Source organism: Enhydra lutris, unplaced genomic scaffold (assembly GCF_002288905.1).
Source record: "Enhydra lutris kenyoni isolate GAN:26980312 unplaced genomic scaffold, ASM228890v2 scaffoldscaffold9, whole genome shotgun sequence".
In the NCBI taxonomy this organism is placed as follows: Eukaryota; Metazoa; Chordata; class Mammalia; order Carnivora; family Mustelidae; genus Enhydra; species Enhydra lutris.
Window position 1 is genome coordinate 56234243 of NW_019154093.1, and position 14144 is coordinate 56248386.

Genomic DNA, 14144 nt, shown 5'->3' on the forward strand with positions numbered 1-14144 from the left:
AATGAAATCTGTGGCAAACATTTTTAACCACCAAGGTAAGGTCTTTGTCTTTCTTTTTGAGATGAAGAAAGATAAGCAACATCATTTAAGATAAGAGTTTATCATTTCCTCCTGCACACCTGTTAGTCCTCACAGAAATTATCTCCTGTCACTTAATTTGGATCCTCCAAAATAACTTTCATGATGTTGCCATCTTCATCCATGGACTGTCATACTTAGGGAGAGAAGATTTTCAAAATGAACTTCTAATACTCTTCCAAAATCAGTTTTATTTCTTGCAGCATGATTTGTACCTACTGGAGAGCGTATTTTTTTCTCTTCTTATGAGGTGGTAATTTAAATTTTTAAAAAAATTTTTAAAATTTCTTTTTTTTTTTTTTTTACTCAACAGATGTAAGGTAGAAACACTTCTCTATGAAACACAGAAGGTACAGGAGAATAACTGAACAATGTGAAACTATGATATGATACTTAGACCTTGTGGCTATTAGGAACCAGGTCTGGGACTGATGGCAGTTGTAGGAGTATTGTATGTATTACCCAAACTGTACACTGTGGGATCCGTGCAGGTTAATTTCAGCATGTTTCCTTTGGTTTTTCCTAAGAATTTCCTTTTCCTTCGGAGGTTTTCCTTCTAGGCTCTTGGAGACATAATGAGTAACAAAAACGAAGGCAGGGATACCAAAGTGTATTTTAAAATAGAATCGTATCCTCAAAAACATGGTAATTATTGACAGGCCTTTTTTAGATGAGAGAGAAGTAAGAGAAGTTTTGAGCTACATGCTTCCCTCCCACCATGTACTTTGTGGGGGGCAAAAATGGCAGTGCTTTGGGAAAAAGTTTTAAGTCTGAAAAGAGGTAGAAAGTTGACAAGTCCAGGAAAGCAGGGAACTGTGAGAAGGTAAAAGGGGGCAGCCAAGGAAGAGCTGGACCCTAAAAGGATTCTGAGACCCCTCAGGACTAAACTGTCATTAGACTGGGCATGCCTGATGGTTGGGACTGAATCTCTGCTCCTTCCCCTCACCCCCAAGCTACACATGGAGCTGTTCACCTCTACAGTCTACAACTCCAGAATGTGCTCCTTAGTGAAGGGGTGGGCAAGGGCAAATGAGATGCAGGTCATCTGGAAACAGGATAAGAGCGCTCACTTCCTCCCTCTGTCTCCACAAGAGTCTAGGGTCTCACCATTGCCAAGGTTCTTAATCACCTTTTTATATGTGCTTTGTTTCTTGGCTTGTCAGGAGGCTGATAGCATGCTACTGACAGGTGAGTGTGAGCTGAGTGCTGAAGCAGAAGGAAATAGAAGGTGAGAATTTCAGCAGTTTCACTAAAAGTTGGGGCCATGTGTGTGTTGTGTTGTTTTGTTGGCCCTCTTAAAAAATCCCAGTTAGAGAAAAAGAATTCAGGGAACAAATATTAGTCAGCGGATTAGGTTCTGAACTTGCTCAGACTTTGTACCTTGGCATAAGAGAAGCTATCCTAGAACCTTTTGAACTTTTGCCACTGAGTAATTCCGAAAAGGCTGAAAGAGCCAGTAGTAGATAGTAGGAGAGAGCACAGTGTCCTCTGCTTGGGTAATCAAGGTACATATTACCTAGGTGGGTAAGGACCCTGGCTAGTTCAATGGGGTTACAGCTTGTAAATTGCAGGATCATTTGGAGATGAAGAAATGGATCACAGATGGTCACTGGGCTGGATTTTCCTCCCAGGATTCACTATTGTTTTGAGAATTAGCAGAGTGTAGAGGAAATGGCCCAGATTTTATACTTAGGAAAGACCTGTTATTCAACTCTTCATTTGACCACTTTCTAGCTGAGACATCAGGACAGTTACTTAACTTCTCTGACCCTGTTTCCTCAGTTGGGAATATAAGAATAGGACATTTGTAGATCTGTTGGGAAATGTTAAAACTAAGCGCAGATGAGAATGAGATGCTGTGTAGCACTGAATAGGAGCTTGACATCCATCAATTTCTACTTTAGTCAAAATTTGGCTTTTTAGGTAGAATAATTATCCTGCGGTCCATGCTGAGTTTTGAAACATGAATAACTTTTATTTAAGCCAACAGCTGGATGATAAAAGGAGCTATTTATCCAAGGCAGTCCTGTAAATGCCTTGTGACCCTAGAGATAGGAGTGCAAGGGCAGACAGGGTACCGATGAAGCCATCCACACCTGGAAGCCCAGAAACCCATCACTGAGCATACATACAAACTCCCAGAGCTGGCACCCTCTGCATATGGCAGATTCTTAAACCCTCTGTTTACTGTCTTTTAAAACACTATCCTGAAGTTCACCTAAGTCAGAGGGTAACGCAGTGAACCCAAACTCAGAAATTTGGAACTGCTCTGTGATTTCATAAGCCCAAGAAATACTTCCTTGTTTTCTGAAAGAATACACTATACCATAATCTGCTGTGTGGAATCGGTATATGGAATGTTAGAGGACTGTGAGGATGAGGTTGTCCTGGAGCTCCCCCCCCCCACAAACACCACCACCGCCCAGTTTGTGGCAGCTGTGAGCACGCTTTCTTTTGAGTCAGCCAGGCGCAAGACAAGTAATTTCCCATCCTGAGGCTCTTTGAGTTGCTGAGTTGGAGTGGATGTACTGGGACGTGGCTATTCACTTAAAATTTTTGCATAAATCCAGCCTCCACTCCTCTGGAAAGGCTCGGTCCTGTCTTTACACCTTCCCCAAGGCGGTTTTGTTCCAGGGGCGGGGGCGGGGAAGAGAGGAAAGGAGGAAAACGGAGGCGCACTACACGCGGCGCTGCGCTCAGCGCTTCGGAGGAAGCGTGCAGTCCATTGACTGGGTACATGTGGGGAGGGGAGAACCGGGGCAGGGGTTGGAAACGGAAGGGCTGCGAGCGCGCTGGCTGCGAGGCCTCCGGCAGGGGGAGGCCCGGCCCGCGCACGGAGCCCGGTGCGGCGGATCGCCCGGCCGGGGGGGACAGCTCCCGGAACGACCATGGCGAGGCGGGCGGGGGCGGCGGTAGTTATGCAACCCGCAGCCCCCTCGGTGCTCCTTCCCGCCGGTCTGCGCCCCTCCCTCCACTCCGCCAACACTCGGATCTCTCGCTCTTTCTCTCCCCTGTGTTTTCAAACAGGAAGTGCACGGCTGTCTGTAACGTGCCGCCGGGTCCCAGGATGGAGGAGTGAAGTCTCCGTCGCCGCCGGTTCCAGCCTGCGGAGCGCCCCCCGCTGAAGCCGAGTCCCCGGAGAGCGCCCTGAGGGAGCAGGGTGGCCGCCTGGTCCAGGTGCGTGCGGTCAGGTCAGGAGCCCGCGGGCCGGGCGCTGGGCTGTCACTGGCCGCCGCCCCAGGGTGCCGCCGAGCCAGTTCTCCAGCTCCGCGCCGCAGCCTCACTTGGCGCATGTGCCTGGTCGCCCCCCTCCCCGCCTTCGCCCCCGGGGGCCTCTGCGGACCGTGGCCGTACCGCCCCGGTGTGTGGGACCCCTCGGGAGAGCGGGCCGGCTTTGGGCAGCTGCGAGCCGGACCTGCCCGAGCTCACTCATCTCAGCTGAGGCGGGCGCTTTCCAGCCCGGGCTGCCCGTGCCCAGGAGGCTTCCCGGAGTCCCCAGCTGCCCTCTCCGCCCTCTCCGCCGCCTCCGCCTCCTCCTCCTGCCGCTGCCCGAAGCGGGGCGCTTTGTTGCTTCCTCGCTGACCTGGGGTTCTCTACGGGAAGGTTCTGGGAGGCTTGGGTGTAGGAAGAGCAGTGTGTGTGAGAAGTGGGGACCTAGGCGGGGAGAGAGGGTGAGTGGCGGGCAAAGTGTGAGGTGGAAAGTGGAGGGAGAGTCTTGGTGCCTAGGCTCCGAAATCCCACCTCTTCAGCCTAATCCCACCTCTTCAGCCCAGCACCACTTTTTTGTTTGTTTGTTTTTATTTGGGGGTATGTTTGTTTGTTTGTTTGTTTGGAGTGGTGGGGGGTGGTGAGTGGGGAGCCAGGCTTTCAGGAACTGAGGGAATTAGTGATGCAGGCAGGCCCTGGAAAGGTAGCTATGAGAATGAGGGACAGCTAGTTCCGAGGTGTTTAGTCTGGTGTCTGGCTTGTTAACTGCAGTTGTGGTTTCTTAGCCTGGCTCCCTTGCTCAGACAGAAGGTCCTGTTAAAGGTATGAGCCAGACATCTTTATTGGTTGTATTCCATTTTCCATCCGAGTAAACTTGAGAATGATTTTTCTCGAATTCACCAAGGAGATGATAGTTTCACATCTGTCCGTATCTTGCTCCTTCTCCGACGTTCATAGGTGGAGAGCAAACCGCGAGAGAAGAGAGGTCTGTGTTAGGCACAGACTTTGTGCTTCTTCATTTCCCTGCCAGCTCCTGTCTCTGCAGTCCAAGTCAGGTTGACTTTTCCCCCAGTGAAAGCCTGGCCTTGTTTCTCCACCTATATTTATCCACCCGGTGAAACTCCAGCCTGGTGGATGGTCACTAAGGGAGGTTGGATGGTTGAGAAGACATTTAGCCCCAAATGCAATGTTTGAACAACGGGAACACCAGTAGCATCCTCTTACTCTTCTGTTTCGGAGGAAGGATGCGAACAACTGACCAGGGGGAAGAAAGTGAGATTCTGCCAGGAAGGTTCTTTTTCTGCTGCCTGGAGGGAATACACACAACCCCACTACCACATGCCCGTAGCTCCTTCACCTTACTGGGCGCCCAGGTCTCCTCAGGAAGCAGGGTTAGTTGTAGATTTAAATTCATGATGTCATAGGCTGGCTATGCCATTCTAATTTGTACTTTTGGTAATAAAATAGATATCCTGTGTAATTAATTTTGCTTTGAAAGGAAAATCTTTTTGTAGTCAGGTAGCCTAGTGAATTTGTACTGCCCTCTCCCTCCCTTTATTTTTCCCCTCTCAGCAGTGATTTGAATTCTGTGATCCCATTATTTCAGTAGTCCTTCAGAACTTTAATCTCTTTTAAAATGCAGCTGCTCTAACCATCGTGATAATATCAATAATTGGCATAATTGTGTTAGCAGTAAACAGCCAAGATACATTATAAGAACTGAGCAATTAATTTCATCTTTTCTGTAGATAGTTGGACATGGACTTCTTAAATTTGAATTTCACTGTGATATGTCTGTGTTTATGTCTCTTCTCTTGCCAAATACATGACAAGATTAAAAGTGAAAAGAAGTCAGTGAGAGAGACTCTTGAATGACCTGTACAACCATAGCACTTTTATACCCAAGTATACTCCTGGCCCTCTGGTTCATTAATTTGTTTGAGGACTTTGTTCAGCACCAGTCACTCTGCTTCAAGATAAAATAGAACAGCCTTTGTGATTCGCTAAACTTGAACCCTATTTAGAAATAGGATTTACTCCTACTCTAGCAGAATTTAATAATAATTAAATAACAACCCAGGAATAATGATAGCGGATCTTAAGATCCTCATTTTCTGTTTACAGAGCACATTTTCTAGCGCTAGTTTATAATTTGTTATTCCCTTTAATAGTCTGGTGAAACAGGACTCATTTACTCCATTTTATGGAGTGGAAACTGAGGCTGATAAAATGTGACTTGTCAGTAGTCATATAAATGAAGATGCTAGGATTTCACTAAGTCTTTTGATTTATAGTCCTGGCCCGTCTGTAATCTGGAAAGTTGCCACCTCAGGAAGAGATGGCAGTGCTGATTCAGGGGTCTTTTGCCATTCCAAGAGAGCTGGTAAACACTGACTGGAGACTAGCCTTAGCTACATCTTCAGATCTTTTCCCACTCTCTCCACCCAGAGCTCAGGGGTTTCTTTGTGGTGTTTTTTTCCCCCTCATCTGAAATTTACACTTTTTCTATATGAGTGACTGGATTTAGCTGTGTTTGCATCAATGTGATTTGTTTTCTGCTGCCAACATTCTAATGGCATATTTTATTTTACAGATAACGTAGGTCAGGTCTTAGTGGCCAGTATCTATCTGAAGGGTCAGATTAGCATATTACATCTTTTTAGAAAAAAAAAGCAGTTCTTCTGGTTTACCACTAGAACACTTTATGTCTCAGAAAGGAAATAATAAATTAAAAAATTATGTGTGGCTCTCTCTGTAGCCCACTACCATTCATACCATACCACCACCATACATAGCCCTCCAACTCCCCCACTCCCCCAGTTCAGGATACCCACTAACAAGGTCATATTACAAGGGCACCTGACTGGCTTCGTGGGTAGAGCATGATATTGGGGTTGTGAGTTACAGCCTCATGTGGGGCATAGAGATTTCTTAAAAAGGAAGGAAGGGAGGGAGGAGGGTGGAGGGAGGGAAGGAAGGAAGGAAAGAAGGAAGGAAGGAAACATTACGTTATGGAAAGACATAGGCAGACCCATGTATACTTTATATATTAAGTGTTTTTGTAGTACTGCTCAGATGGAAATAAGTTAATTTTTGTTATCTTTGGAATGCTTAAAGTTAAGGCTCTCCTTACTTAATATTTTATGTTGCATTGAGAAGAATATAATTTAAAATGGGGAGTACATTTTCACTGGGAAATACTGCATAAAAGATTTATTTTCTCTTCAACAATTGGAATATCTATAGTGATCTATAACTTCTCCTCCTTAGAATTGTGTCAGAGTGTCAGGAGAAGGGGAGAAGTTGGAGTAGGAAAGAGATAAAGTGAATGGTTTTTCTTTTATAAGTGAGAAATGAAATACTTATATTTTCTTAGTACACAGTACCCTGCCATTTCTGTTTGGGACAGTTGCAGTGGCTTGTGACTAGGAAAGAAAGCATAACAAGCTTTGATCTTAAATGCCAAGGAAAAGTTTATGACCAAGAGAGGACAAGGGGTGGAGATGAATGTGTTAGGATTTTCATTTTTTCAAAACCCTCTCATGTTTTTCATGTCTACTATAAAATAAAAATTGTCTTCTATTGGCATTTGCAACCTTTAAAATAGTGGTTTGCAACCCTTACAAAAGTCCAGAAGCTTTTATTAATACTTAAAGATTTCAAAGATTTTGACTTCCTTAGAGTTTTCTTATTTCTGATGATTGCTAATATTTATTGACACAGGTACTAGTTAATATCACTCAACTGACTATGTATATTGTAAATAATGACCACAGCATCTTCCTGTTTTTATAAAGTAGTAGTACATAATGTAAATGGGATCGGTTCGGTGTACTGACCACTGCCAGCACTTTGAAGTCCATAGGGTGGGAAATCAGGGCCAAAGTAAACCCACTGTTCCAGATGGGAAATGCTGAGGTGGTAATTGAAATGTACAGTACATTAGCCGCCAGATTCCTAGGTGGAGATTTTCCTCTTTGGTGTCCATTGAATAGAGGATGTGTAAAGTCCTGACTTTGGATCTGATTTTGTTTTGAGGTTGTTTCCCATGGTCGGCTTTGAGGTCTTAGGATTACTAAGTCAGGGATAACTGGAATTCTCCTAAGAGCATTTTGCCCACATTACTTCTGTGAATACCCCTTCCTTACCTTGTTGAGTCAGGACAATGACCCCCTTGTACAATCTCTGCTGTCTTAAGTACCACCAGCAGCAGCCTTATATTCACTTCCCAGAAGCTAGAAGAAGCTTCCTCCCAACCTTAACCTTTATAGTTTTTGAGAAGCATGTGGAAAGAGATGCTATTTATCCCTAATCTGTAGTGGAAAAAACAGACCTATGAGTTTCCATTGAATCAGTCTCTTTGGTTTCCACACCTGTTGCAGTAGCTTTGGTATTCTGTTTAAGACAGGTTAGGCTGAGTGCCAGAACCTCTTAGGGTTAGTGCAGGATATTCTTCTTTCTGATTAAAAAAAAAAAAAAGCCAGTTCTGATTTATTGAACACCTCACGTGTGTCAGACACTTTTACGTGGATTGTCTCTAATCCTCCTGGCATTGTGCATGGTGGGTAATACCCCTGTCTTGTAGGTGAAGAAACTGAGGCAGGCAGAGATGGCAACTTATCCAATTCACATAAATAAGGGAAAGCCCGGACTGGGATTTGGGTTTCTGAGTCCCCATGCTAAAACAGTCCCTCCTTTATATCTGCTTCTTTGTCGGTCCTTAACCTCACCAGCAAAAAGAAATGATCGCACTTTGTTTAGTCTTACCTTTCGCTTCATCTTTTCAGCAAGAGTTAAATTACAACCTCAGAGAATATGTGTTAGGAAATAGGGACTTGGAAGAGTCAGCATTTTCATAAGTTTTATTTTAAAAATTTCATAAATATTTTTGGCTTTCATGCAGTATGTATTCATTTTTTCCCCTAAGGAGCCTAGATCTGTTGAAATCGGTGAGCGACAGTTTCTTGAGGCAGTATTGTCCACCAGCAACATTGCTGGATCTTAGGATAGAAACGGACTGATTTTACTAGGAACTCTGCGGGTTGTTGTTGGGTTTTTATCCCCACCAGTACTGCATGATCATTTCTTTTTTCTTAAGAAATTTCCTGATGTGGGCCAGTCTGATGGATGTTATTTGTACTTCATAGTATAGTTTTACCTTTTTATGATGACAGGTGAGGTTGGGCATCCTTCACTCAATTTAATTTCCCTTTACTGTGAATTGGGTCTCTTGCCCTTTTCTGGCAAGAAGTTCCTTGAAAGCATTCTTGTGGAGTTCCTGTATATTCTAGAAATGAATCCCTTTGGGTATTGTGAATACTTTCTCCCTGTGTGTCACTTGCCTGATGACTGTCTATGGTGACTTTCATTAACAACAAAAAAAATCCTTGATTTTAATGTAGATGAACCCCCCAGTTTTTAATATTATTGTGGTCTGTGCAGGAATCCTTCCCTATTCTAGGCTTACAGTGTAGTCTTTCCTCACTGTATTAACTTGATCTTATTACCAAGATTGATATAAATTTAAAATTTCAAAAATAGATGATTTTAGGTAGATTTCTTGCTGTTCTCTGCATGTCTGTTAACTCTTTAACCCTGCTTACATTTTCTTTTTTTTTTTTTTTTTTAAGATTTTATTTATTTATTTGAGAGAGAGAGAGAGAGAGAGAGAGCATGAAAGGGGAGAGGTCAGAGGGAGAAGCAGACTTCCTGCCAAGCAGGGATCCCGATGTGGGACTCGATCCTGGGACTCCAGAACCATGACCTGAGCCGAAGGCAGTCACTTAACTAACTGAGCCTCTAGGCACCCCTAACCCTGCATACATTTTCTAGAAATGTATTTATTTCACTGGGAATATTCTGTATTTAATAACGTATTTTAATTTTAACATCCCTTATGTAACATTTCCTTCTCAGTTTTATTTATTTATTCACTGTTAGCAATATGGCTCCCTTCCACGCTTGGTCACCTATGTAGGGCAGGGGGATCTCTCACTTCAAAGGCTTCTCTTTCTTCAGTGCTTTGCATGTGCTTATAGAGCTCAGATGTACGTTCCTAGTATGGCTTTTGAATGAATGTTTTATGAGGTGTGATGCTGTAATACCTGGTTCAATACTCTTGAAAGCCTGTTAATTATAGATGGCTCTTTATTATTGGGAAAACATTGCCAGTTTTGGCCTGGCTTTTTCCAAGTTTACTTTTCACCACTCTTTTCTCAGTTCACTTGGTCTCATTCCTCTTGCAGAGTCTAATATATGTCCACCTGAATGCTGGGTCACTTGATTTGGTAAACGGGCATATGCATGCCTATGTAGAATATAGTGTCTTTTTTCCTTAATTGATAAAATGACATGGAACCATGTAGTACATAACATGGCTTATTATTGTAAATAAATTTGAAATTACTGTGGGGGGCAAATTGTGGTTTCAAAATAGATATTGCATGACATGGTTGTCTGGACCAAAGATATTCCCCTTGGCCATCACTTCTAGCATTATATGGGTGACGGGCTATATTTTCTTTTTCTTCATCTGGAGTTCTTACGGTGCTTTATGGATATGGGGGGGGGTTGAAGTCTAACTACTGAAATTTAGTAAGCTTGCATAAAGTCCAGTAAAATTATAATGTAGAATGTTCTAGAGCCCAAAACTTGCTTAGATAGATAAGACCATGTCCTTGGGCTGTTGGAGTTGTTCTCCCAGTGTGCTTTAAACAGGCCTTATTAGGCATTCGTCTAGGTTTGATTATTACAACCCCAGCTACTGACCTGATTGAACTTACATACTCAGGAGAGGTCTTTATCAGTGCTGACATTTTCCATTTCTCATTCAGGTTCCTTTATGCTCACCTCACCAGCTGTCAGATCCACCTGTTTTATCAGCCGCCTCTCTTATTCAATTATTCTAATATAATTGACAGCAAAGCTACTGCATCCATTCGACAGACATTTGCTGAGCTCTAAACTACTAAATCTGAGTTCCTTATCTCTCTTCCTCCTACCTGCTGTGTACCAGTCATTGTGCTAAGTTCCGAAGACACAATGTGAATATGACACAGTGCCTGACCCCAGAAGATAGATACATAAATCATTAACTGGAACTTAGAATGTGAGGTGCTTTACAGCAGCACGTTGTGGTAAATAATAACAGGTAGTGGGGCACAAAGGAGGCAGTGATTTGTTCTTTCTTATTCGTGAGGGAAGAATTCATGAAGGAGGTGATTTTGGTGCTGATTATCAGAGGGATAGCATTATTTACTAGGCTGAACAGGAGGGAAAAAAATAACAAAAACAAACAAACAAAACGGAAGAAATAGCCCAGGTTCAGAGCTGGGAAGAGCTCAGTGTGTGAGGAACAGAGTGTGAGGGACTGGAGCAGAGAGGTCATGGTGCAGAGGGGAGAAGGGGTTCCGTGTACATCTTGGTCTAGATTCTTGATCTGGCCACGTCTAGAGCCACACTTGCTCTTTCTAGAAGTGTGGGCTTTTTCCTGACAGCTTTATGGAATCACCAGAGATGAAATAAATGTAAACAAATTAAATTGCGGTCTTAAGGTATATGAAAAGGAAGCAGGGAGAAGTCCAGTGGCTATTAAACAACCCAGGTAGAAAGTGAGGACTGGAAGTATGGGGACGATGGTGGGAAGGAAAGGAGAGCGTAGATTGGAGACTCATTTAGGAGAGAGAATTGGTTACTGATTGAATGGAAAATGGAGGGGAGGAAGAAGAAAGAAGAAAGATGACTCTTGATGTTTCTGGCTGGGAAGATTCACCGTCTGAAGGTGTCATTAGTCAGAACGGAAAATATGAGAGGAGCAGTTTTGGAGAGAGAGCAGTGCGTTCAGCTTGAACTTAACTTGGGGTGCCCCTGGGACACTGAGGCCTTGCCTCTCAAGGGCTGGACATGTGTTTTGGGGAGTGTCTGGAAATGATTATCGCAACGAATGTAGCTGAGATCGTGCACAGATAGCCCAATGACCAAAGACCAAGCCGGCCAAAGAAGAGGAGAAAGAAAGAAGATCAAGAAAAGAGACAAATAAATCTGAAGGGAATATCGAGCACCAGCATTTTTGTTTTGTTTCTATATATTGTTATAAAGTCCTTTCAGCAGTATCCCCTGAAATAATTGTTGTTGGCTTTTACAGATAAGCTCTCCAAAGCCCGGGTAAGCACCTTGCCGAAGTACCCGGGTGGCAGAAAGGGAAAAGTTCTCAGGTCTGTCAGAGGCCACAGGAGGGTCAGATATAGCAAAAATTGAAAGTGGGAGCCTGGGTTTGGCAATGAGCTATTCAGTTAGTATTTTGTAATTAGAAGAGTTCTAAAGTCTAAGTCTGCATTGTCATGGGTGAGGAGAGAGTAGGCATTGAGAAGGAAAGCACCAGTTGGGAGTACACATTTGTCCATGAAGGAGTATTTTTTTGTGTGCAGTCGTGTCTAAAGCTTGTATTTTGTTTGAGAAGAGTGGCGAGAGAGTGACTAAAGGTAGAAGAGAGAATAACTGATGGAGGAAGGCTCCAGAAAAAACAGGCCTAGCCAAGATCCGGAGTGCAAGCATGGTCAAAGGAGGTGTCTTGAGAGGGAACAGGGACATTCATTCCCTTGGGGCAGGAGAGGAAGAGAAGTACGTGTGCCTCAAAAAGAGTGTGCAGATAGAGAAGTTGAGAAAGTTCGTTCCTGAAGGTTTGGGTTCTCTCAGTAAAGTAGGAGCCAATGAAATCTGCTGGGAGTGAAGGGGCCTTGAGAAGGCAGTTTAAAGTTACTAATAGTAAACTTGGAGAAAGGAGCTCACTGATGGAGGTAGGATGTGTGATCACTGAGAGTCCATTTGGGGCTTTGTCATCCGGCATTAGGTGCTTATGGTGGGTTTTTTTTCTGCTTGATAGAGTACAATGAATACCATAACTGGTCTTCTAAAATAAAACACAAAGGCCTTGCCTGCGATGTTAGGTTTCGATGGTGACTTAAGGATGCTTAAGAGTTCGGGAAAGGGAGGAAAAGGAGCACAGGAGTGAAGAGACTGAACGTTAGGGAACTCGAGTTCTTGTCTGAGTTCTCCCTTTGCAGGGGATGGCCTTGGGGAAGTCAGCTAATCTCAGGGAGCCTCACTGCCCTCATCTTCCAGGGAGGAAGTCACAGTTAGTGTCCTCCTGAGTCTCCTGTAAGCCCCAGAATGTCTTCAAGACTTGTCCATTAGTAGACAGAACTTCGTGGCCAGAAGAGTGAGAGTAGCTAGATCCCTGTCATTTATCATTCATGAGTTGCTCGGACAGCAGATCTCTGCAGTGCCGTTGGGGAGCTGACCACATGAGGCCAGGCCAGCTGTCAGATGAGCACGCCCAGTGTCCGCTGCTGGGCCGCTCCAGGTAACCAGTCGGGAAAGAGAAGTAGCACCAGGCTGTGACCGGAGTTGGGCAAGGGCTTGGCAGGGTGGCCTTGCTGGGGGTGTGTGGCAGCTCCCGAAACGTAACAAGTCATTCCATCGAGGTGGTGGTGCTCTTTGCATTCATTGTCTGGGCTGCTGCTTTCCCTTGTGTGAGCGTGTTTTAATTTTGCTGGGTTTATTTCTCCCTCCTCATCCAAATCGTAGCATTGGAGAGAGAATTCAGCAGCTGAAGAAGGTGAAGCATGATTTCTGGCATCTTAACCTCAAAAGGCTTTCTTTTCTCCTTTTCATCTCCTTCCCTACACCTTGATTGCTTTGCTGGTGGAAGAACTGGAAACAGTTTGAAGCATTTTAACACTTAAGGCTCAGTTGGGTGTGTTCTTCCTCTGGATGGTTTTCTTTTCAAAGCCATTTAAACTGTTTCTGCCTCCTGTTAAGAACAGGGATGACATCTGAAAACCCTAGAGGTGTGGCTAGCATGAAAAAATGAATCCAGATCAGGTGAGTGGCTCCAGAGATTATTGCAACAATTTAACAAGCCTAAACAGGTAGTAAGACACTCGTCCTAAAAATTAAGTCTCTAATCTTTTTCTGTGCCATTAAATATTTGAGAGAAACTTGGGCATTTCCTTTTTTCCTCATTAAACTATTACACAACTTAATGCTTGGAAAATTCTTCACAGGAAGAAACAGGGTGTAACAGTTTTCATGAGACCATTTTTTTATTTTTTAATTCACCCTTTTAGCTTAAGTCTGAGAATACTATTCTCTTCACCCCACTGCTCTAGTTTCTTTCTGAAAGTCTAAATTTCTCCATATAATTAAATGTTCTTCAAAGTGAAGCATAGTTAAAAAAATTAAAACCATTTAAACGTGAAGTGAAAACATAGTCTATAAATGTGCTCTTCCATTTCCTGAGAAACAACAGGAAGGATTTGCTTTCTCAAAATAAACTAAGTAGCCTGACTGTGAACTTAGAGTAGTAGAGATCAAAGATTCCAGCATCACCACATAATGGGAAAGTTGCGGTAATTTTTTTTCCAACCTCAGAAAATCAAATCGAAGGCTTCTCTTTTTCACTTTTAACACGAGCCAGGATATGTACGTGAAATTCAGAAACATTCCTTTGGCACATGTGAACTTGTCATAGCCTAACCCCTGGCTAATCCATCTAAGAGTGTCTACTTCCGAGATGTATTTGATCAGTGTGGGCATGCTAGACGTGCAGTGATGAAAATGTCTTTTCTGAGGTATTCAATTCAGGAAGATTAGAGAAAGACCAACTGAATTTCTGTAAACATACAGCATCTAGACTTAAACATGCTAGATCAGTGAATTATTTCATAGCTTTGCTAGTAAAAAAGTTTAGCATCTCGTATTGGTCATTGAATTACATGGGAAAAGGAATCTGCTACAGTAATTATATATAATATGCACGCACACACACATTCTCAGGTAGGAGTAAGAACATTTATTAA

At 43.5% G+C, this 14144-nt stretch overlaps 1 protein-coding gene across 3 annotated transcripts in view; it reads left to right on the forward strand.

Annotated features, from left to right (window-relative positions):
* LOC111143499 (leucine rich repeat containing 8 VRAC subunit D) overlaps window positions 1–14144 on the forward strand; it is a 118593-nt gene that overhangs the window by 18278 nt on the left and 86171 nt on the right. For 2 of the 3 annotated variants that reach the window (XM_022497301.1, XM_022497303.1), the window contains exon 2: window positions 3106–3255. The gene's annotated coding sequence lies outside the window, so the exon portion shown is untranslated. Of the gene's footprint in view, window positions 1–3017; window positions 3256–14144 lie in introns of those variants that run through there. The other variant, XM_022497302.1, reaches the window with a different exon arrangement.